This window comes from Zonotrichia leucophrys, chromosome 3, assembly GCF_028769735.1.
Source record: "Zonotrichia leucophrys gambelii isolate GWCS_2022_RI chromosome 3, RI_Zleu_2.0, whole genome shotgun sequence".
In the NCBI taxonomy this organism is placed as follows: Eukaryota; Metazoa; Chordata; class Aves; order Passeriformes; family Passerellidae; genus Zonotrichia; species Zonotrichia leucophrys.
Window position 1 is genome coordinate 44,491,464 of NC_088172.1, and position 26,034 is coordinate 44,517,497.

At 37.7% G+C, this 26,034-nt stretch overlaps 1 protein-coding gene across 2 annotated transcripts in view; it reads left to right on the plus strand.

The window, feature by feature from the left end:
- Positions 1-26,034, plus strand: part of NKAIN2 (sodium/potassium transporting ATPase interacting 2) — a 525,151-nt gene that overhangs the window by 64,013 nt on the left and 435,104 nt on the right. The gene's annotated exons all lie outside the window — the stretch shown is intronic.

Here is a 26,034-nt window from a genome sequence, read left to right on the forward strand (position 1 = left end):
ACATGCTGTTTTACTGAGACCTTTACAAGCTGTTGTTGGCTAGCCATACACTCCTGAGGCTGTTTTATTATTGTTCACTCTTTCTACAGAAAACAAAATACAGCAACTTATGCCATGACATTTTGTGACATTTCCAGATATGAACATCTGGGAAGTTTAGTGTGACAGTGACAGCAAAGCTGACAATGATTTTCCAGTGCCACATACAGCCTGGGCATCTGCAGTCATTGCCTTTTCATTTTATTTTCCTCTCCCTCCCTCCCTCCCTCCCTCCTTATCCCACCTAAATGCTTAATGCAGCCTTTCTCTGTTTTGGCCTTGAAGATAGGATAATATCCCACATTTATTTCAAAGCTGTACATAGAACATTGTACATCAAGTGCATCACAAATCGGTTCAGAGCAAAAGGGAAGAGCTTTCCAGCTAGCAAGAGGGAGCGCAGCTGCACAAGTTGCTCTAATTGCAGACATTGGGTGGATTTGATCATCAGATGTCTGCTCTGCATAAAATCGAAGTTAAACAGCTAAACATTAATTACTTCTATTATTGCATTTAGATATTGAGATGAAAGGGGGAAAAAACACAACAACCTACACAACTTGGGTAGTAAGCCAAAGCAAGAGAAGGGGGGAAAAAAAGAAAGGAAAAAAAATCACTGAATAGTTGTTGCATTTGAAATGAAAAATATCTTATTTGTGTGACAAAAGGTGCACTGGAGAAAGGTAAAATTTTATAAATGACCCAAAATACAGCACTAATATGGTTAGTTAATAAAATAATACAAAACAAATAAAGGTACATTGTAGCTGTCTAAAGGGATTGCTGTGACCTAATGGTGTGAGGCACAAACACTTAGTCAACATGTTCTTATGTCAATTTCATTTTCAAGTTATATTATTTATTTGCTTTTTTTCTAGTCTCTTAGACATCTACAGAAATTGTGTTTTTTAAGGGATATTCTCTCTGTTGCATTGAGAGACAATACTGGTTAGCATTACTAAGAACAAGAATTGCATAATCTATCTGGTGTGTTGCAACATTTTCAGCCACAAGACCCTATTAAAGCCTCAAAAAATTGTAACAACAAGCCTTTTAAATTACATACTAGGTTTTAAAGATAATGTCAAGAAATAATAACTCTCTATCTTAAAAAAAAAATATTCAACTGGAAGATTTAGTATCCACCAAAAGTTTTATGCTGTACAAAGCTGTACTTCAGTATAGGGCAACAGCCAACTCATTTACCTGTAATTACTGATAGTGTCACTGTTCCTAGAGGTGGATGTGGCACTTAGTGTCATGGTCTAATGGTGTTGGGTCATAGGTTGGACTCAGTGATCTCAAACATCTTTTCAAACCCAGCTGATTCTGTGATTTTTGTTTGGATTTACTGCAGTCAAACACTGTTCTGTGTTTGGCTGTGTTTAGATGCAACAACCTTACATTTTTTTCTGTAATTGGTAGCCTTGAAATATTCATAGTGTTACTTTAACAAAAAGGGCTGAGATGAAGAAGAATACAAGATAATAAGGGCAATAAGTAATTTTCTTCACTGAGCACTTTTTTCATATCCTCTAGGAAAATTTATACTCACTCTTTTACAGAATTGCTTTATTGGAAGAATAGAAACACTGTATCTAGTTCAGTCCACATCTCTGTCCCAGACTGGACAGTATTCCTAGAAAGAGTATCAGCTTTTTTGGATGGAAAATTGTCTTCTTAGCCTTTATTAACAGATACCCCCTAAAACACAAGGTTTTACTTTCCTTATCTTCCTTGGAAGATACCTTTTTTGTAAAAATCTTCCTAATGAACTTATTTATTAGAGTATTTCCTGAAGGCAGATGGAAGGCTATAACTTGTCAATTAAAAACCAGAGAATTGAGATATTGGACCCATGGAGTAATTCCTTGCTCAGACCAGGGAAGCTGGGGCTCCTGGAGGATGTTTCCATGCTGCTGGCTGGTGAATGTTTGCCTGGCCAAGAGACAGCAATGACTTCCAATAGATGGATGATTTTCTGCTTTCCCCTATAAATATATATAATGAGTCAGAGGGAACGTCTGGGTTTTATAGACTGCCATTAGCAGTTGTCATTTCAGCCCAAGACAATTCTGATTGAAATAAAGTAATTTCCTGAATATATTAAAATAAAGGAGACTGTTATAACCTTAACAGGAAAATAGTGTGATGAATCAGATTCCACATAAGGTTTTTTTTCACCTCTTCCCCCTTTTCATCCTCTCCTCTTCCCCCAGGTTTCTCTTCATTGTAAACTCCCAGACATCTTCCATTTACTCTTCAGGATCTTTGTTTTATTGTGCTTTGCCCCTTTTTGTCCTCCTGAAAACCTAAGCAAATTGATAGAGCAAAGCCCAAATACAGTGCCAACGGCTTACAGAGAGCTTTCCTTATAAAACAGCAGGCAGTAGACTTGGATTTTCTGCTTCACAGTACAGGGATGCAGCAAATACGACCAGCTGTTCCATGGAGAGTTTTGGCTCAGTGAAACCATTTTGTACAATGATGCTCTGGCCTGGCCCCAAACTTTCTGTCTCCTAAGCTCCCTCATGCAGCATACTGGAGAGGTCAGTTGGCTGAGGGATGCAGTGTCCCACTCCCCCCACCCCAGCCCCAGGCGTCTCCTCTGCAGTTTGAGCCACATGTGGAGAGAAATATTCTTTCTGTTGCTTTCTGTTGCTTTTGGCCCCCATGCATCAGTATCAGTAAACACAAGGTTCTTTGTGTCCTCTTCCTTGCCTAGTGGTTGGTTTATAGTGTTGCATCATCCAAAACACCTACTCTGCATTTTTGGCTTGGTTAAGTGACCCCCTGTTCACCCTGACCTTTTCTTCCTTCTCTTGTATCAGGAATAGCAAGTTTATTCCTGTCCACAACAGCTCTTTTTTCTCCATTCTTAAGCATTTCTCCTGAAATTTTCACCTTTTTGAACCGGCAACTTCTTTGCAGCTTCTCTAATGATGTTACTGCTTGTACATCTTTTGTCATCTGCATTAATGGCAAAAATCTGTCCATAGATTTTTTTTTAAGTTAAACTCCAAATTAGTTCTCAAATTGTTTCTTACGTTTTTCTGTGAATGTTGCTACCAATACTCAGCTTTCTTCCATGTGACTCCTGTGCTGTAGTCTGACTGCAGACTAGTTTGTGAATGTACATTGCTGGAAGTTTAAAACATCCTAATGAATTATTCGTGCACTGAATATTAACATAGTCTTGTGTGGGTATTACTGATACCCATGGGTGACCAGGCTGTCGTGCCAGTGGCACAGACACAGTTTAAAATCACCTTAAACTGTGTAAGAAGTTGCCATCCAAGGAAGAGCCAGGGCTGATGATTTACCAGAATTGAATCTGAAAGTAGGAAATCTTGTGAAAGAGGAAATACCTCAAGCACTCTGGTGATGGAATCCCAGCTAATCTGTTTCAAATGGACTATGGAAATTTTTGGGGTTAACCAAAATATAAAGCTTAGAGGATATTTTGGCATCTGATGGAGTCTGAACGAGAGAAGGTTCACTAGTCATCTTTTTGTTACCCATTCAGGATGCTGTGCAAAGTATTTTACATTACTTCAACTCTTCAGCTCAACTCTGTGCCTCGCTTTTGAGGCTCCCATAGACTTTTGGATTTACCTTGATTCTCCCTCCCTACCTCAAATAATAAGACCCACACAGACTGGTACTAGAAGCAGGAATTGCATCCGAATTCTTATAAACCTACATAGATTGTGAAGGATATATTAAGATAGTTTAGTTAAAAACTTGAATGTGAATTTTGCAAACAATTTAACAAAATACACTATAAGAACACATGAATACTACAAAAATCAGGTAAAGTTAAGAAAAATAATCTGTGGTTTTTCAAGCCATAGCCCAAGGGTCAGCATGTTAATTTTAGTTTGTGTGCCTGATCTGTCAATACATTTATTAGGGATTTGAGCTGCCTTACAAAGCCCCTGCTTGGGACTGCACACATACTGTTACACTCTGATTTTCGCTCTGACATGATGCTAGCTTTCACCCTGAAGCTCAGTATTATTTTATGCCATGTGTTAATTTCCTGCATGAATGCCTTATTTACCTTCATTTAGAGTATGCTGCAGGTGGAAACAGAACAGTACTTACTGGCAATATTTTTGGTGGCAAAACACTGAAGGACAGCTCAGGGTCTTGCATAGCTCCAGGGTATCACACTGTGAAAGCAATTTGGAGGTGTGATTTGTCATTAAGGAGGACTGGTTTCTTAAATACTGGCTCTTTATAGGACTAACCATAAATACTAAGTTTTGCAGTATCTTCAAAGAGAACAGATCTAATAATTCCTGTTCTCCATTCAACAGCTACTCACGTCAATGGGAGTCTTTCCTGGAATTTCAGCCAGTGTTTGATATGGCTCTCAGGAACATTTTGTTTTGTTTGAAAGTGTCTGGTGAGAACAACTGAACTCTTGGGGATAAAGTTACAGATTTATGTAGTAATTGAATGGGGTTCTCTTACTAAATTGTTATTAGGTATCAGTAGCTGTCCCAGCTATTTTTTTCTTTCCTTGTAAGATACAATAGTTGCTGCACATTACTCTGTTTTATGAGCATGTTACATGTATCTATACAATTTATATTAGTTTTCCTGTAAATTGGGTGCACTGATTTCAGTACTTGTATTTTTAGTGTGTATTCCACAAGGGCAGCTCAATAAGTAAATTCATTAACACAACTTTACCCAATGCATCAACCTTTGTAAAAGATCCATTCAGTGCTGTACCATATAGAGGCATCATTCCTTTGCAGAGTTTCTACTTTTTTTCCTTTGTTACTTGGGTAGGTTTTGATTTTTGATATTGTCTTCAAGGGACTTGCGCTGTATATATGAATTTTTGATTGTCTTGGGGGTTTTCTATTTGCTTTGCTCTGCAGTCAGTGGATCCTCTGTTAGTGAGCTTCCAAACAATTGAGCTGGTGGTTTTGAAGTTGCAGGATCCACATTTCTTCAGTTGCATTTAATGACTAAATACGTGGCTAAATTTGTTAGGCAGTTTCAGCAATGTACATTAAATTTTTTATTTTTTCCATTTTCTCCTTCACTGTTCTCTTCAAGGGCTAATGAAACTGCTTTTCTGTGTTTAAAACTGAATTCAGCAATGGAGAAGGCTGAACATTTATGTCCGTGTGAGTTTATGCGCTTGTGATGTTGGCTGTTTATTAGAAATAAATATTCACATATATATGAATGCATGTATACTATAATTGTGAGAGAGTAGAAAAGAGATGTAGCTAGATGTAAAGTTGTTTTTTATTTTCTTAAGATTTTATGTTATGTGCTTCTCTTCACTTCTCCTAGGAGCACAGAAACATGGTTTGTGTTTGCTTTGAGCACAAATACGGGAGCTGCTTAAATTGCAGCCGCAAAAACTTCTTATTATGTTTTACATTTCCAGAGCAGAAGTGCAAGAAAATTAAAAGCAGAAGGAAATGCTGTTGAAATTAAGCTTATACAATAATAGTACAGTAATACATTTGAGCAGCCTAGAACTTGCTGCCATAAGAAGCAAAATGAGTCAGAAGTTTAGCACAATTTCTGTGGATGCTCAAGCTTTGGGGCACTTCACATCTAAATTCAGATATAAGAAGCAACTTTACCTATTGAAAGATAATTCCATAATTGCCAATTTCATGGTTTCTTGCCCTTTTCTCTGATGCTGGTCGCTGTCAGAAAGGGTACTGGATGAGGTGAATTGGTCTGAATCACTATGACAATGGCTGCTATCGTGGGGAAAGGATGATTTCTGCCTGTGTCTTACCAACAAGAGCACTTCTAACACGTATGCACTAGACTGAGAAACATTCTGTGAAAGCTGACAAACATTGTGTTGATTTGAGAATGCACAACTTTAACATGCAAACTAATCAGTCTGTTATTATTGAAGAAAATTAAATAATTCTTTGTACCTTTTTAAAAGAAACATGATTCACAGTTCTGCTCAAGCTAATGAAAGTTCAGGGTTAGTAAATAATGTAGAATACAGGATGGCTGAGGCATTTTAGATGAGCAGCTTATGACCTTTGTAGTAAAAAAATGTGAAACTTCTCCCAAATTTCGAATTTTTCTCACGATGATTTTAGGTCTATAACTTGGGCTTCTAGGCCATATGGTAATATAAATAATAAACCATAACAACACTGGTAAATATTATATATTTTCATGTTGTTTACTCTTTTCCTAGCTTCAGTAGTAGCAGCAGAACTTACAGTCCTTTTAAAGTAGTGACTGGTGCACCAGAGGTGAGTCGATATGCTCCATGGGAAAATTTGCTGCAGCAGGTTACACATAGGACTTTAGCTGCTTTTTTTTTTCTATATTTTCTTCTTCTGTAAAAACATTCTCCACTAGGTGTCCCAAGCACAAGGAATGCAAGATTAATGTCTTCTAGTTTTAAACTTTGACTATTTTCCCCAAGTCAAGCATTCCTCATACTGTAACATTTTCTTATATTTTAAGGATTCCTGACTAAGTACTTCTAGAAAATTGATAGCAAAATATGAAAAGGTACTTAAAGTAATCTTCTTGATTCCTGCCTCATAACCACTTAAAACTGATCTCCAGGACATCACCGAGTTGTCTATAAACAGCTGCAGAAAGAATTTTGTTAGGGCTGTCCTTGAGACTTAAGAACAAAAAGCCATATAAACCTTATTCTAGAATACAAGCTGATCCCCCTTGTACACTTTAATCCAAGATAATTTTTGGTGTTTCTGGAAATTTCTGGGAAAGAGAACCAAATTTTTCAAAATTTTCCATAAGAATGTGCATCAAACCTGTAGATTGCTGAACATGCTGCACACTTCTCTGCTGTGGAGAAAAGAGCTTTCATTAATGAGGCCTTATTTTGGAATCTGTGAAAATATCTGGCAAGGTCCTTGAATTGTCATTGCAGATTCAAAGGCAGGAAACAAGAAAATATATACATATACTGTGTGCCATTTGTAGGGACAGAACAGTCTGATGCAAACTCCTGCTGAGAGGGAGCCAAGATGATAAGATCTGCTTGGTCGTAACATTTATTTATTGGCAAGCTTGCAGTTTAGAATGTCAAATTATTAGGTCCTTCTGGCATGTTATGATTTTCTTAATTATAATAAGTTTACAGATTTTGTTGATGAGGTCACCACAGGAGCATAGAAAAGAATTTGAATCCCTAATTGCTGAAGGACAGTGAGCAGCAAGAGCCCCTTTAGAAACAGCTCTAGATGCTGCAGTTAGTCTGCTACAGTCAATGGAAATTTGTGTGGTAATGAGCCTCTGTCTTCTTGGCTCTGGAGTTCTGAGATCCCAGGAGCAGTGTAGTCATCAGAGAAGGATCTTCTGTTTGGATGATGCAGATTAGTTCTGCATGAAAAAGGGCAATGTCCTTCACACTTTGGAGGATTTATTTGCTATTTTTTTACTTTCAATGTGTATATGACTGCAGAAAAAGAGAACAGAATTTTCTAAGAGCTGGTCCGTGTACAGGGTAGGAAAAAAACAGAGAAATTTCTTCTTTGGGATGGCAGAAGACCCTAGTACCTGCTAAAGGTATAATGAAATACTCAATATCTTATTGATTTAATCTAGTAACAATCTTGACAAGTCTGTTTTGAGTTACCATTTTTCCATTTTAGTGGATTTGAGTCACTTTTCCTTGCATTACAAGCTACCTTTTCTCATTCTTGGTATTGACATACTCAAAAGCGTACACTTCAAGGTCAGCGAACGCTGTAGGTTGCTTCATACCTGTCCCCAACTGTTTTATTCTCCCCTTAGAATCCACTTTTTCCAGAATTTGTTTCTAAAGGAAGTGAATCTTTTCTGTGATCTTCAAGAGGGGAGGAAGTTACTCACAAATAAGGAAGAGTTTTGTTCACACAGTTTCATGATTTTCCCACACAAAGAAGGGCTTGAGAGCCCTCCCTACCTTCATTATGCTGTTCTAATTCAGAAAGATCTCCAACACTTTTTTATATTTTCAGATGATAGTAAATACTTGACAACACCTACAGATCCATTTGCATTTTTTTTTGTATGGCAGGTCTTCCTAACTGTGTCTTTGCTAGATAAGCAACATTACCTGAAAACAGCTTACAGACAATTTAGAGTTGGCAGTTCTTTCCTTATTTACTTGTGATACAAAGGACCTGGCAAAGTAAAGACAAAGAGAACACTTTTTTTTACAAAAACCATGATTACCTGTGTGGTTTATGAGATGTAAGCCTTTATGATATTGTCTTTTTATATGGTTGATATAAGAACATAATGTCTATAGAAAGACAGATCTAAACTCTAAGTAGCCTATAATGCTCTTTCCAACACCTTAACAGTGGGAACAGCGCAGTCACCCATGTACTGATACTTCCCCAGAGTATTCTCAGCCTCCAGGAGATGACCCTGAGACCACCTCAGTGGTTTAGAGCATGGTGGCAATAGCAGCAGGGTTGTGAGTTCAATCTCTGTATGGGTCATTCAGTTAACAGTTGGACTTGATGATCCTAGTGAGTCTCCTCCAGCTGAGAGTATTCTGTGGTCTCAGTTATAAATCAGAGACAGCATCTTTATAGTTAATATGTCTAAAAGGGTTTCTTGAATTGGTAAAGGCTTTCCTGGAATTCCTGGAACTTTTGTCATTCATCCTGTTTTTCTTATCCAAGTCTTGAGTTCTTGCTAAAAAATGCATCCCTATGGATCTCATTTGTTTGCATAATTTCACTAATAATCTGTTTAGAGAGACCCTAATCTTAGTGTTTAGATGTTTCAGTCTTTTTTTGTTTTAAAAAAAAAAACAAATAATCCTTCTAGATTTCCCATCAGATCCAAATTTTTTTGTTATGAAGTTTATCTAGAGATTACCTATAAAGTTTTCAGAGACTATAAAGCTATGTGTTAAGGTAACTAGGATAGAGCCTCAGGGTGATATGGTTCCATCAAGTTGGAACAAGAGCTTTTCCTTTCTCTTTGAGAGGCATCTCACTCACCAGCAGATTTATTTAAACTTTTATGGGCTATTAATTAGAGGAGTCTTCCACGATACATACTCATTCTGTAAGAGTAGTATTTTGCAGTCTATTTTTAGGGTAGCTCCAAATCCCCACAGTGTTTACCTGAAGTCTCTGCATTTAAGTCATTAAGCAAGCATTACAAACTCTGAATGAGAAAAAAAGCCTACTTGCTTATACAGCGCCAAGAGTTCTTGTGCATTTGTTGTCTGTGGCTTTATAATAATGCATACCATATTGTGGCTGGCTTTTCTTTCCCTGTATTACAAACCATGGTGAAGATTGTGTTCTGCAGTGGGGAAAGACCTGAATGTAGCTTTACCTTTCCTCTTCCAGGCACAGAGATCCCAATGCCGCCTTTCCCGGTATTGCAGTATACTTTGAAATCTGGTAGTACTTCATGTACTATTTCATCTTTGAGATGAAGACCAAACACGTCAAGAAGCTGTATTCATCTTTTCTGTTAATCACTAAAATCTATTTTGGTTTCCATTCTGAGCATTTCTTTAGTGCGTAGCAGTTCAGCCACTTTTGTGATTCTTTTGAATGTGTTTCACTTTGCTTGACTTGGAGAAAAGTGTAATTGTTTTCTCAGTCCTAGGATCACTTATAGCTTCACATACAGAGGAGTAAGCAAAACCAACAATATGCAAATTAACAGCTTGTTTTACCCCAAAGAAACCATATTTGGATGAAATATCATTCCAAGTATTCTAATTTTGCTTAATGCTCTGCTGCAGTGGTTAGGAGAGTTAAATGGTATAATCTTCAGCTCTCATCAGAAGCTCCGGGCAAGGAATGAACATTTTATGGCTTATCAATCAGTGACTGCCACAGACCTTGCACAGAAAAACAAGTTTTGATTGGTTAATGCACGCAATTCTTGAGAATTCTAAACCTCTGAACATAATATATGGTACTGAACAGGTGAGAAAAGTACCAGCTACCACATTAAGACAAATCTAACACTGCACCCTATTTTCACTGTATTTTTTTGTAGAAAATACTTACAGCTTTTCTTTCTAAATAGGCTGTATAGAACATCTGTATGAAGAATGGCTCTAAAGTACTCCTGTGCAAATATGTTTCTCTGTCTAGCTAGGTCCTGATTTCAGAATGACTGGGGTATGTAGAACTAGCTTTCCCATCATTATTAGCAAAATTTAAATATCTCCTTAAATCCTGTGGATGTGTGGAGGTAACTTTCCAAGCTAACTTCTGCAGCCAGTGCAATTCTTGCTAAGACATTGGTATTTTGGGGCTGGGTTCACTGGCACTCCCTTCAGCCTCCTATCAAAGCAGGATTTGATTTCTCTGGATCCAAACAGACCTGCCTTTGCAGCTGTATCACTATAAGTTATAGGAGTAGAACTACCAAAATGACAGTATGTGGACCAGCTGCACCAAGTATCTGCACAGTGTTGCAGGGAATGTCACGGGGCTTGTCCTTACAGGCAGCAGCATCTGCTCAAGTTAGAGCAGTCAAGGAAGTGTCTCTACAACTGAGGGTATTGTCCCTTTACTATTATCCCTTTACTAGGAGGAGTGCCCTGAATTGGGGAGTACCTAGGAATGATACTCCCCAGTTCAAGGACCCCACACCACTCACTGGAAACAACAGAGAGATAAGGAAACAAGCAGTAAAAGCAGCAATACTGATGATAGAGCGTAAAAGAAAACAAATTATTCACATGGGGGGGAAAACCCCAATAGTACACAGTGATGGGCAAGGTAAATGCTACATGTACAAGATAACTTTCTGCTTGCAGTTCATTAATATGAGAGGGATAATCTGCTGGTAAGATTTAGATAGTCTCCAGTATCTTCACCCCACCAAAACGATAAAAAGTTTGTAAGAGAATATTTGATCCCATCGATCAAATCTAATACATCCAATATCTTAACTCATTTAAAAAACATTTAATAAAACATTTTTCTAAAGAAATGGTCAGTATGTGAGTGTTCTTTAATACAAAAGTTTTAGAAGATTAGCCTGGTGATTATAACAGCCATTGTCAAGGTATAAGGAGCTCTAACATGGAAGTACACTAGCTAGAATTTCTGAAAAATTAAACTATTGTATTGGATTTCAGCGTAAAATACCATATAATAGAGTGAAACCTATTACTCAGTTTCACCTATTAAGTTATTTACCTTATACAGATAAAGTATCACACTGGAAAAACATTCAGACACTTAAAAATATAATGAGAAGTTATGCCTCCCTAAATTATTGTGTTTGTGTTTAATATCATCATTTTCCTATCTTATGCTGATGCATTTCAGAATTTATAGTCATACCAGGTAAGGTGAGCCAGAGGTCACTGGAGACAGAAAACTCTTCTGAGTGTGGACATAGGTAATTATGAACTCCAGCTCATTCCAAGATTTTCCTTAGGAGGGAAGGATGGTGCAGCTGCGTATCACATTCAGGAGCTGTTATTTTGGAACTAACCATCCAAAACAAGTGGGATAAAATACTTACTTCCACAGGGATACGAAGACAAGATAATTTCGAACAAAGATTTATCAACTTTCAAGGGAGATAAATATTTGAAAAACAAGGTGGGGAAAAAGGCTAGGTTGAGATAATCTTGTTGAAAATATTTGGAACAGTAAAGTTGTATTAAAAGATTGAGTCTGATGTCTTAAGAAACCTAGAGCCAGATATATGCACATCTTCACTTTCACAGTTCCGTTGTCTTCGATTGCAGCTATCGCTTTCCTCAATGGAAAATGCATGTTGGTAATTGTAAATCCATATGTGATATTATCGTGAAGAAAGACAAAGCTGGAAAAGCTTAGTGCCATAAATCCACTGATTTGCCTTCAGTCTTATTTTCAGCAACAAAAGGAAATTAATCTTAAAACTTTACATAAAGCTCTCTTGCTGTGTACTGCTATTGTTCCTGATTCATTAAACATTTTCTTGCTAAATCAAATTTCTGCTAAAATCAAACTTGGGGATTTGTGCTATGGTTGCTGTAGTATCTGGAGGGAGACATTATTCTTTGAGTCAGTAAGCCCATAAATACAAACTGTAACCTTATGGCTCTTCCATGAGAAGAACATCTGATTACAGTAGATGAAGCAAGTAAGTGATTAGAAGCTTTTCTTCTACTTTGATTTAGGATTAATTTACCTTGATTGGTTTTGGTGTGTTTTTGCCCCATATTAGCCTAAGTAATTTTTAGCCAAATGTAAAGGTTTTAACTGACCTTTGTTCAGTGCCAGCAGGGGTTATAAAGGAGTTATTGTAGGTAGGTGAACTGCTTGTGTGGAGAGTTGTTGCTTGGGTTATTTTGTACAGCTGTTAGCTCAGGTGTTTTGAGGAGAATCGCTTGATGATTTAAAGAAGAGTTAGTTCATGCTCCTGAATCTGGTGAAAAAAGAAGTGTTGTGGAGAGGTATTCAGGAATTTTCAATCTTTCAGTGATTTAGTTTCATCATCACCACAGAATCTAGACTGTTACCAATCTGAGTGAAAACTAAGAATCTAAAGGTTATAAGGTGCTTCCAGATGGCCATGACTAAAAGCTTCAGCAAGCTCAGGTTAGTGATTTTCTATGAGGGAATGAGAAAGGTGAGATTCTGCTTGTATGGAAGGCTAGCAGTGCAATGGTTGTAATGTCATAACTTTATAAAGATGTTACAGTCACCAAAGGTTTACAAAAGTTCAGGTAGTTCTTCACCTCTGGTAAGGGTGAGTGGTTTGTGTGGGTGGGTGAATTAAATTAAATTTCATGTGAGTTATTCTTCTATCCCTCTTTGGAAAGTCTCTCTTTTATCTCAGGTCTGTTACTCAGAGTGTGGGGGATGATGGCTGGAGTAAAATTGCCTTTTATTTATCAGGATGTAGGAGGTTTACCACTGGATAAGGTTATTTTATGTGACTTTTTTAATGGTAGAAAGTTGATGCATGGGAATAAAGAGAAACCTGTTGAATCTTAAAGTTAATAGAGGGTTGAGGACTTTAGCAGGTATTACTGTGCAGTGCTATCTCCCCCATAGACTTGTAGGGCTGATTTGCCACAGGGAGACTGTGTTAAATAGCCTGGGGTAACAAAACCAGGATGTGAGTGAAAATCCAGAGTAGTTATGGTTAGTGGGCTTTTATCTTGTTATGGAAGTTCCTCTTAGTGATAAAGACTGGACTAGAACTCTGATCCCCTGAGCTGACTAGTACTCTGATCTCTTGAGGCATGCAGATACAGCAACTCATAGCCCATGCTGTAGTGGGAAATCCTGAATAATGGTTCAAGAATCTCAACTGAAATAAATTCGTTTCTCAGTAGAGTGGTAGGAAACAGATGAATATAGGGCAAGAGGAAGTAGCAGTGAAGTAGTATGTCCTAAAGAAAATGATAAGTAATCTATGCAAATGTGCAAGATTAGTGATCTTTTCGTCTTGAAACGCAGTCTTTTTATGGATCTCTCTCTCTCTGTATGTATACATAGCATAAGGGTGGCTTGTCTGCTTATACAGGCTTAAAAACTATCTCCCCTGAAGTCAAGGGAAGAAGTTTCTCTGACTAATAGAATTAAATATTTGTCATACTGCATGGTCTGTACACACTCAAATATTTAAGCATTTTTGCGTGAAGGTTTCTGTGTGATTTTTAATATGGGGGTGATGTATTTTGAGGTTTGCTTTCAAATAGTCTGTTGAGTACTTAAAATTATACTACATTGATGAATTAAGTTGTCATCTTGTTCTTGGAAGTGTCTTGACTCTTATGGTCAGAATTTACCTATTGTGAGAAGTCAGACTAGGTTTTGGATAAGCATAGACCAGATTTTTTGGGTGACCCAAACAATTTCTGCATATAGAAAAATATGTAGGAAATCATAGAATATCCTGAGTTGGAAGGGACCAGCTAGAATCATCATAGTCCAACTCTTGGCTCTACAAAGATGACCCTGAGAGTTGCACCATGTACCTGTGAGTATTGTCCAAATGCTTCTTGAACTTTTTTAGGCTTGGTGCTGTGACCACTTCCCTGGGGAGCCTGTTCCAGTGTCCAGCCATGCTCTAGGTGAAGAACTTTTTTTTAATATCCAGCCTAAATCTCTCCAGACACAGCTTCAGGCCATTCCCTCAGGTCACCACAGAGATGAGTTTCTACACTTCCTCTTATGAGAAAGTTGTGGACAGCTAGGAGGCCTCCCCTCAGTGTCCTGTTCTCCACTTGAACAAACGAAGAGACCTCAGCTGCTCCTTGTATTGTTTTCCCTCTAGACTCTGCGCCATCTTTGTAGCTGTCCTCTGGATGACCTCTAATATCTTTACATAATTTTTTATATTGTGGCACCCAGAACTGCCCCCAGCACTGGAGGTGAGGCTGCCCCAGTGCAGAGCAGAGCAGGACAATCTCCTCCCTTGCCCAGCTGCAATGCTGTGCCTGATGCCCCCCAGGACATCCTTGGCTCTCCTGGCTGCCAGGAGACTCTGCTGACTCATGCTCAACTTGCCATTGACCAGGACCCCTTTGAATGGGGCTGCCCTCTGGTCTTTTGTTCCCCAGTCTGTATGTACATCCAGGTTGCCCCCTCCCAGGTGCCAAATCCAGCACTTATATTAACATCTGCAAGTTTGAGTGTGCTTAAACAATGGAGTGTATTTTGTTGATTTTACAGTAAAAAATTTCTTGCTTTCATTGTGCATTTGTGAATATGCTATACACCGTCTTTGTTTTCTGCAAATGAACTGAAGATGCAAATGAACTGAAATGCAACTTTGCATCAGAAGAAATTTTGTTCTCTGTTACTGGTTGGTTGTACCTTCAAGTAAACCACAGAGTAGGTTTAGGTGGCAGCGAAGAAGGGAAACACACATAGTTTGACCTGAGATTTCATAGTGAGAACAAGAAGAGATCAATATAGAATGCCAACTTGGGAATTCTAACTTGTGAAGATGTACAACTTGCGACCATGATGTTAGTTACTTGATGAAAGATAGTAATTTTTTTTCATTTTTAAGAAATTGCTCAAAGGCTAGTGTATTAAAAGCTCTTCTTTTAATGAGGAATCACTGGGTGAAATTCCTTGGCCAGTGTTCTGGAGCAGGTAACTTGAGTTAGTTACACTTAGGGCCTGCAAAACCAAAGACAATTTTTCTCCCTTAGGTCCATCTAGTAAAAATATCCTTGCTAAAGATTTAGCAAGTAAATAGTTGTGTACAGATTTATTGAAGCTATGATGATTTTTACATAAAGCAGAGAAATAGAAGCACCGGACTTTGCATTATTGAAGTCTATTGACCTAATACCTCCATTGCTGGTGGTCTAGAAGGTGATCTAAAGAAATAGTAATGTAGAAAGCTAAATAAAGTAAAAATTTCCAGCTTTATGACAAGCCTGTTCATGTTCAGGAGAAAAAAAGAAATGCTTCTGATCAGAGTTTTAGAAACAATGGATTTTCCTTCTTTGACAGCAGAAAAGATCAATTAAAATTTTTCATCCTGTACACTTAGTCCTTGACTAAACAGTCTCAATCAAGAAAAGCAGGGTTTTTTTTTTTTTCCCTAAATTAGCTCACTGATTAAAGGAAAATTATGATCTCTCCAAAATGCAAGCTAGTGTTAGAAAAAGTTAGCAGTCAGACACTGAAGAACAGCTGTGGAACAAAGAAAATGGGATCAATTGTGATTGGAAAGATAGTCTTGGTTAAGAACTTTTTTCTTTCTATCTTGTTTAGCTTTGTGAAATAGAGGCAGATCTGCAAAATACAAATTTACAGCACAATCTATGGTAAATGGAGGGTGCTGCATTTTGAGAACTTGTTTTTGTGTGCTGGAAGACAAAATTAAAATATGAGGTGGCTCATCTGCTGATCAGTCATTATAATGTGGCTCCACTAAAATCAACCAGTGAAAATCATTCTTCTGTTAATTTTTCCAACTGGGACATGACTGGTTTTTTTTTGGTTTTTTTTTTTTTTTTTAATGTATATTGCAATATTTTTGAGAATGTACTGGTTACAGCTGGAGAACATTTTGCAGAACTCTGGAGTTAGTGTTCAATTTAAGAGATATACTGCTCATAAGAAACATTTTAGATTAAAAGGTTTTATTTTGGCCAACTAAATTACTATAGCACCATTTAAATCTGTAACAGTGTTTACAATATAAAATAAAAATCTTTAGGGGTTTTTGTGCTTCTGGAGACCAAAGCTTCAGGAGGCTTTATAGCAATACATTTTCCAAGATAAAACTACTTTTATAGCTGAATTCCCAGAGTGAGAGCTGCCTAACTCTCTGAATTAATACTGTCGCTAAAGAACTATAAGAGATATGAAGAATAAAGTTCTTGGAAAATGAGGATGATTAACAGAGCTACCCTTCTTCGAGTGTGTGTAGTTTCTAATCAGCCTTAGGATACATGCACTTTACAGCGTTACTCAGCCTGTAATCATATACATTAGTATTTATAATCTGACAATAATGCAAGATTAGCTGTAACTGAGAACCATTCATTTTAATTGTGACTCCATTCAGATGAGGGGGAAAGCATCTACCCTTCAGTACTGGACCATGCTAGGTAGCAGTGTGGGTGGCTCCCCTAACACTGCGGGTGTTGTGGCTTTTTGCTGTCCACCTGATTGCTTCATCCTGCTCTTTGCTCCAATTTTTGTACTTTGCTGTAGTCATACAGTGATTGCACATAAAAAGAGGCAAACGGGTAACATGAGGCAAACGGGTAACATATTCTCATGGGGCTTTTTAAATTTTTTTTTTATTTTTGTTTTACTCTTTGCTTTCTGTGTAGGACCAGTTGAATAACTGTTGTCAGCACTTTAGTGCAGGCTGGGAGGATGTCCTTTCTGATATCTGAGAAGAGAAAACCCTTGTGAGTTTTTGGGCTGATTAGAGGTGCCAGAAATACCAGAGAACTAATACTCAAATGTATTTAGGAAGCTAAAACCTAGTAAATATGATTACAAGTGCTTAAGCCCTTTGTGAAAATCTCAGCTTTGTGATTTGAGACATGTTCTTCTCTCCCAAACACTGTGTGTGTGTGATGGAAGAGGAGGTATCCTGCTTGATATGAATAGGGAAATTGGCAGAATGGGATCCTCTCTGATAACAACATGGTGAATTGAAGAGGCCATCCATCAACAGATGGAAGTAGAATTAGGGAGGTGGCAGCCAGCAGAAGAGGGCAAGAAAGCAAAGCTGCAGGCTCCAGCACTTGATGTTTAAAGCTTGAATTCCAGCATCAGCTGGAATTCTATGTATTGTCTTGTTCCAACTCCCTCCTCTATTTAATTGCTTGAGGGCAGGAGACGCCCAAAAGCAAATTAGCTCTCAGGTCAAAAAATTTAGACAGTGCAGATTGTTCCATTCAAATCATTGGAAGTGAAAAACAAAACAGAAAATTATGTCAGTTTCAGTGCTGCTGTATTTCCCATATAATCTAAAATTCATACTGTTTTTAGAGTTCTTACTTCAGCTGCCTTTTCAGAGACAATTGTGAGAAGAACTGGCAGTCAGGATGAAATACAGGAACATCAGTGTTTGTGTGATAGAAGTTTTGGGGAACTAGAATTAATTTCAGCCATAATGTTTGTATTTGCTTGGACTGTTTCTATTTACCAAACTATTAAATCTGTGATTTTCTTGCTGTTTCTACTTGGAGAGATGCTTGCAAAAGAATGCCTGAATGAGATCCCTCATAAATTTTTACCCTGTTTCCTACTTGATAGTTAAAACCACAAGTATCCCTTTGTCTTCTGCTGCTATTACACTATACTCAGCCTGTTGCCTGGCTGTATGGGTATTTTCAGTTGCAGTTGGGAGGAAGTTATGGCCCATTGTGTTCACCAACAACATCAGATAGAACAGTTTGAAATAACTGTGGAAAAACATTGAAGTTTCCTCAATATCCCTGACATCAATCTTAATTTCTCATATTTGTTTCCTTCAAGCCTCTTACTGGCTGAGAAAAAGAGGGTATTGTCTCTCACCAACAGAGGACTGTTTGCCAGCCCTTTGACTTGACGGGAATTTTGAGCTTTTGCAAAATTTGCAGCTGAGCAGATGGACAGCACACAGGAGGCCAAAATAACACAAAGGGAGCCCTTAGTTTGTAGAGAACAGTCTGGATCTGTCTCTAGATTATCAGCTTTGTGCCCTCTGCAAACAAGGCTGATACAAAAAAAAAAAAAAAAAGCACAGGACTGAGACTGAAAGAAAATACTGTGATGTAGAAGAGCACAAAATGTGGGTCAAGACTTTTAAACGTCCTCCCCAGTTCTTCAAGCTGGATAGGGAATGTGAAAATTGGAAGACTTATACACAAGAAGCTTTACTGTGCTCTTACTCAGCACGTGCCTTGCAGTTAGCAAACACACAGATCATTTTTGAATTATTTCCACCAAAAAATGTCGAGGCACACCACTATGACCTTGCAAGACACAGGGTTCCTTTCCAGTACAGCTTCACTTAAGATTTTCTGAGCAGAAAGCACTAGCATGTGGAATCTGGCTCAGACTTCACAGTGACCCTGAAAAAGTGATTAATGCAAAAGAGTAGCCTTTCCTTTTCAGAATTAAGAATAGAGAAGAAGTTAATTCATGGGAAAGGGAGAGAGAAGGAAACAAAAAAAGAAAAAAAAAATCAGAAGCACACTGAGGCTTAAGAACTCATTTGGTCATCTCCCTCCTCAAAGGCTTCTTCCTTTGTTGGAGGCTGAGGTATTGGCATTTGACCCACAGGACTTTAAAGGAGAAACTCATGACAGATTGTTCCCAAAGGACTTCTTTGATACTTCAGTCAAATAGTCATAAAAATTCCAGACCTGCTGCTGGTAAAGTGGGGTGGGGAGGGTAGGAAATAGGCTGAAAAAGGAGAAAAGCTAATAGTAAAAAGGAGTCTGATTCCTTCCCCTTAGGACAAGACATGTAGATAAATTCAGAGGTCCTTGAAGGAAAACTTTGAAATGTCAATGATGTGGCATTGAAAAAAAAAACCCACCCAACCAAATTCACTGATTTGACTAAAGCATTGCTCTTTTGGTGTAATATGTTAAAAATAAATTTAAAAAGTAAGGATTCAATAGACAGTATATTCTATCTCTCCCTAGCAGCAACTCCCTGTTCAATATTCTTCTGGAGATAAGACATTAGCAGTGGCCTTGGCAGTGAAGTATTAACCCTGACCCTCAGTGATCTGGCTTCTGCAGCTCTAGAAGGGCAAGGTCCGTGGGGAAATATATATGTCAGAAGAAAAACAAAAAGTTTTATGTAACAATAAAAGAATATCTAAAACATGATATTTTCTTTCTTTCAGCCAAATCATGTAAGGCATGATTACTGAAACACCAGGCAGATATTAGCCCCAAGGGGAAAGATACTAGGAAATTCAGTCATCATTTTTCCCCCTTTCTGTTTTATAGAGAGGCTCCCCAGGAATAGAAATTGGCCTGCATTAAGTCAACAGGAGATGTCATTTTTACTCAGCAAAAGGAAAGCATGCCCAAAACTGGAATGAGATTGCCTACATAGAAATTAATGAGCTTTATTTTAACATGATATGCAAAGAAGATTTCACCAGTGAAATGAGTTACCATTATGACATCATAAATTGAATCAAATCTGGCAGAAAAATTTCTACATCACATATAGAGGGCACCCAAGTCTCTGCCCAGAGGCCTCATAATAGGATTAATTTTAATTATTTCCAGATACCTACAGTGTGGAGATGTGTCTGCAACACCTGATTTATTAAAAGATTGCACAATAAAAATAATTAATTGGAATGCAATTTGATATATTTGATTATTGTATTTTTATTTGTATTTTATTATAATTTGACAAAATGAGTTGTTACCAGATAGTACCTGTTTCTCTCTCTGATCTCAAAAAACCCCAAACACAAAACAGCAAAACAACTCAAAACCTATGGTGAGCATCTTAAATGTAGTCAACTACAATAACCTACAAACAGACTTGTTAAATTTATGTGTTTCTGAGATTTAAATCAGTTATGTTCTGTATTGATGCAGAGTAAAACCTGCTCCCAAGTTCATTTTGAGGAACATAAATTTTCATTTTGGGCACCTCAAGGACAGGCATTCAAGGGTCAGCATGGGTAAAATTAAAAATCTGTGCCCTGAAGTACTTGCAGTGTTAGACAGCAGTCCTATCAATGCATCCCCATCTCGGTATTTTAGGGTTTTGGGATTTAGTGGATGTTTTACTGGTTTGGTCAGCAAAACTTTTCTTAAAATCTTCTTTCCAAGCTGAACTGAATCTCCATAAATGTACTGAATCTCCATATACATTTTTGGAGCCTGTTTCATTCTGAGGAACATTCAGTAATGCTTTTGCTGGCCTCTTGATATCGTGGCCACATGTTTCTCAAGCAGGTGTTGGTATGCTGGAAATACTAATTAAAATTGATTATCAAATCACTTATCCTTCACAGAATATTGGGTACAACTGTGACTATTGCAGGAAATTAGTCAACATTTGTGTTGAAGAACCTGAAGCACTGTTTCAACACGTGGTGTTAAATCCTCAGCAGCAGTAGTACTGCATTATTTGGCACTTGCAACCTTTGGGTCAGGGCCAATGCCTGATTGTGAGCTGTACAATACATCCTAGAAGTTATAGGAAGAAAAGTTACTGCATGATTCATAATTCTTCCTTAAAGTATTTGTAAAAGCTTAATAAAGTGCTGCAGCAATTAAAATAGCCTCTAGGTTTACTAGTTGAAATTAAGTTTATGTGAGCTAGGGTTCCATTCGAAACTTCTGCTTTGTTGCTAATAAACTTTTGTAATATTATCCTCCTTGTGCTGACTTTTTCCAGTGTGAATGTCCTGAATGTGGTTCTGGTGGTGTTTTATTGTGGATTTTTAGCAACATTGACACTTCCACCATTTATAGTGTATGAAAGCTAAGGGAAATAGCCTTTCCTCTTCAGTGACTCTTTGGATTTGTGCTTAAATGTTCCTCACCTCTAGTGAGGTGAGGGATAGAAAGTTGAAATAGCTCCTACTGTGGAAAAGCAAATTCTTTTTTTTTCTGCTGAAAACTGGATTTCGTTGGAGCAAATGAGGAGGAAACTGCAAAAATACACACATGCAGTTTTTGTGTATTTTAAATAACCATTTAAATGTGATTTTTATCGCAGAATATACTGAAATAACTGTGGATATTAACCAAGGATTTTGCAATGGAAAAACTGTCAGTTTTATATCCCAAATAGCACACACAAATACTGAGCAAGAGCTTTTTGCTTAGTGTTTCCACAGCTCTTATTTTATCAGTGTCAAATAGCTCAGTACATTTTCAATATGTAGCTGTCCCATGTTAACCCTGGATGTAATCAGGCAACTAAACTTTGTACAAGAGGGAAAGCTAATATCCATGACAACATATCTAATTTTCATATGAGTTTACAAGCATTTAGTTCTTCTTGTGCTAGAAAACAATCTTTATTTCATTTTTACAGGCTTCAAATGCAACTTTTTGTTAGATTTTCCCCAGAAAAATATTGCAGGTTTCACAGCATCTCTAAATCATTGAGTGGCTTGGGTTGGAGGGGACCTTGGAGATCATTCAGTACCACCCCTGTTCTATGGGCAGGCACTCCTTTCACTAGATCAGTTTGCTTGGAGCTCCATCCAGCCTGGCCTTCAACACCCAGGGATGAGAAATCTCCAGCTTGTCTGGGCAACCTGTTCCAGTGTTTTACCACCCTCACAGTGAAGGATTTCTTCCCAACACCTAATCTAAACCTATGCTTAATTTGAACCCATTCCGCCTTGTCCTGTCACTAAATACTCTTGTAAATACTCTCTCTCCATCTTTATTTTAGCCTCTCTTCAGGTACTGGAAGGAATTAAGTCACCCCATAGCCTTTTCTTTTCCAGACACAACAGCCCCAGCTCTTTCCTCATAGGAGAGGTTCTCCATCCCTCTGATCAACCTGGTGGCCCCCTTCGGAAATCTCCAACAGGTCCATATCCCTCCTGTGCTGAGGACCGCAGATCTGGACACAGCACTCTGGTTACAGCTCATGAGGGCACAGTGGAGGGGCAGAATCGCAACCCGCTGGTCATGCTGCTCTTGATGCAGCCCACGATGCTGATGGCAACAAGGTTGTAGAAATTCATATGATTGATGTGAATTCAGTCCTTGTGCCAATGTTCTTAAAATTTTAGCTCTTTGGTATCATGGGAATTGTAGTGGAAAGGTTAGTCAGATGTTGAAATTAATATAGTGCTATTAGAAGATACACACTGATGTTCTGACAGTTGATGTGTTTTCTTTCATGCAGTACATTGATAAAAGATTTATTTTTTATGTACTTAAAAATCTGTGTTCTGAAAAGTTAGAGTTTCAAAGTGAGCTTTGTACAGCCATGGTTAAAGTTCTGTGTTTGAGATTCCTGGTCTATAATCAATGGTGTGTTTTTCAAAATGAGATATGAAAGCCAAATAAGTGAAAGAAGCATTGTTTAGCATCTCTCTTTTGGGCTTCTGATTATGTCCTGAGGTTTCTGATAGGACCTATGACAGTAACATGATTGGTTCTTTTTAAAATGCAATATATTTCTATAAATCACAATGATAATTGTTTTCAATGTAAAAATAACATGGTGAAATGCTTTTTTATCAATTACCCAGATCTTTTAATGATAAGTTTGTTTGTTTTTCAAGAATAGGAGGACAGAAGGCAATGGAAGTGGAGAAGGCCCAAAATATTCTGCAGAAGGAGATGAGTGTATCATATGACAACATCCATCTGTATTGACCTACAGCTGAATACCCCTTGTCTTTCATTAACTTCAAGAGGAAATTGAAAAATTTCCAAATGCCACCAGAAATAAATAATATTAACTGGTTGATACAGTATTTTGAAGAATAGAGTGCAAAGCTGTTAATGAGCTGTTGTGGCTCCCTTCTGTAAGAAAGACAAGTTGCTTTAATCAGAAAGGTCATGCATGTCAGATAGCATTATTGTTTCCTATGTTCGCTTGACTCTACTTCAGTCTGGGGGAATTAAGCTTTCAATGAACATTATTAATAGTTAAGACACATGTCTGGAGATGTGGATGCTTCTACATTCAGCTCTGCTGAAATTTCACTTTTGATTTATTGTCATTGCTGTTAAGTACTGCTTAAATACAGCCAGCTTATATGTGTCACCAAAACCCCTAGAGTCATGCAAGTGTTAAATTTATAGCACAGAAAATACCTTAGGGATCAGCAAAGCACAGCTAGTTCTACCTTGGACATGAACTCAAGGAGCACTTTCATCATCCCTAAGGTTTAAGTGAGATAGTCATATTTCTTAGATATGCTGGAAAGAGAATGTAGGAGTTGTGATTCACTTAGGTTGAGACTCAATTAGTTTGGGGATTGTCTGTAGATAGCAATTCCCTGCAGGTGGTCAGGCTGTCCCAGAGTTTATACTTGTTTGTTGATCCAAGCACCATTTTGGAGGGGGGTGCTCCAAAGACACTCTAAATACAGACTTTATTCCTTTTCCTTTGCCCTTGTTACATTCATCATTTTTGTGGATCTGAAAGCTGTATTAGGGCTGACCATTATTTGTTACTGCAGAAAAAAATATATATTAGAAATATTAAAGACATTATGAAATTTTTTAAAAAAGTGTTATGAATGGTATTTCATAATATGATCCCCCAAATAACAGAAAGCTGTACATGGGGTAATTTGAGAGAATATCTTTTTTTTTATTGTATTTGGGAGGAGATTTTTATGCTTGTAATTTTATTATATATTGCATGCAGAAAAAAAGGACATATTCATCCATTAAGAGCTCAGAAAACTGGTTTTGCACCCAAAATGGAAAAAAAAAAATCTGAAGTGGGAGAAAAACCGTACCACTGCTCATTGATCCTGAAAATGTTTGGTGGATTGCATCCTGATGAGTGTTTCACCAGTGCAGACAGACCATCCTCCTGCAAACTCCTCCAGCCAGAGCAGGAAGATGTCTGTCAGGAATCCCTGTCCTAGCAGAAACAGTGGTGCTGCTATCTGAATTCTCTTGATCTGCAGTGAGCCTAGACTGTGTGAAAAGTCCTTTATCACAGCTTGAGTGGAAAAGAAGGATAGTCATCTTGTGTCTGTTATTTCTATATAGGTAAAGGGAAGAAAAAAGGAACAAAAAAATGAAGTGGAAATATATTTAGCTCATTGTTACTGTGTAAGCCTTTTTACTGGACTGAGGTCAAGATTCTGCTACAGGAAAGGTTGATAAAGGCTAACACAGGAAATTATTGCTTTCAGAAATTATATGGCAATCTTGCCATATTGTTTCTTTTAATTGTGTGGGAAAGGCTGTTTGGGTCTGTTTTGTTGTTTTTGTCTTAATGTTTACATTGGCTGTGTTTTGCCTCTTTGGTTCACTTCAGTGAAAACTGGAAGTTTCATTGGTTTTTTATTTATTTCTTTTTAATCCTAAAGTTTATTCTGCTCCCCCACCTAAGCCCTTTCTTTAGGTGCAGTGAAAATTGGGGTTTTTTGACTCACCTATTGAAAACCACATTATAGAATACAGTTTGGGGTTTTAGAAAATTAGATGAATGTCCATATACCCAAGTTTGAAGCACGGTCAGTGCAGCTATGAAGGAGCAATGTATGGATGCGCACTTAGAGCTTATTAGGATAGATAAAAATTATAAAATCTTTAGCTGTTGGAACTATTGTGCCAAAGTGAGGTGTGCATCTAGAAATCACTGAACTTCCATTCAACATCCCTTTTTAAATAAAAAAACCCACACATCAGTCAGCTCTTTTTTTTCTGACTTTTTTGCTGTAGCATTGCCTGTGCAAAGGCTGTGGAGAATAAGAATGCTTTTCAGAGGTAGGGCTGTCCCAGCAAGATTAGTTGGGCAGGCCAGAAGTACAGCATCTTTTTCATCAAGGACTATGAGAGCCTAGAGGAAGGCCAGTAATCCTTTTTCTTGGTGTGAACTCTTGTCCACATCCATTTTAAGGTATTCTCAAATATGTTTGAATACACAGTGAGGATGATTCTTCTTTTAAAATTCTCTTCTTATCTGAGCAGTTTGCAGCTCTAATGAAGATCTATATTCTCTATACAAATTTTCATCTCTTTTCATCTTCCCCAGGAAGGATGGGGTAGTAGCTGTGCGGCAACTAATTACTGAGAGATTAAAACAGTCTCTGTGATAAGAAAGGAACCTCAGTACTATTTTTTCAAGCCAAAACTGATAAAGAAGCTAGCAAAAAATACTCATTTTTGGATGGCCAAGAGGTAGCACCATAATTGAATGTGCTACTATCTCAACACAAGGGCAGCTATAGGATGTGACAACTCTCATTATGTTGAAAAGCCAACAGGGTTTTAGCATCTGCCAGCTCATTCCTGTTTGTGATGTGACAAATATCTTTCCCAAAGGAAAGCTGGAAATACCTACATTAACAGTACCCAATTCTTTCTCTCCCTAATTCATTTTTGATGCTGACGAAGAGGAACCATACCAGCAAGGATGCCTATAGGTTAACTTTTGGAAGGTGAAACTTAATATTCTACTGGCAGAGTGGAAACTTGAAGTTTCCCAGTATAAATGCTTTGGATGATGCAGGAAAAAGTCATAAACTTCTTCCTCATTATATCTTATGCAAGAGTGGCCTGGCATAAATGCTTAATGAAGGAGAAGACTGAAGATAAAAAATAGTAAAACTTTTTTCTTTTTTTTTTTTTTCCTTTTCCTTTACTTGCACTGTTTTTTATAGAGGTATGGTAGTTCAATGAGGGCATACTATCCAATAGCATTTCAAACCTTTGGAAGAGAGATGCCAAAATGTCACTGTTAAATCTCTGTAGCCTTCTATTGTGGCAAGACAGATAGAAGGAAAAGCAGCATTTTACAAGTAGCCTAAGAACATCCCTCAGGGCACCTGAAGTGCTACAAGCCAGATTTGACTTGTCCCAGAAATCAAAACTCTGAACTTGAATGGGTGTTAGCACAAGTATCAATCTTGTACCTG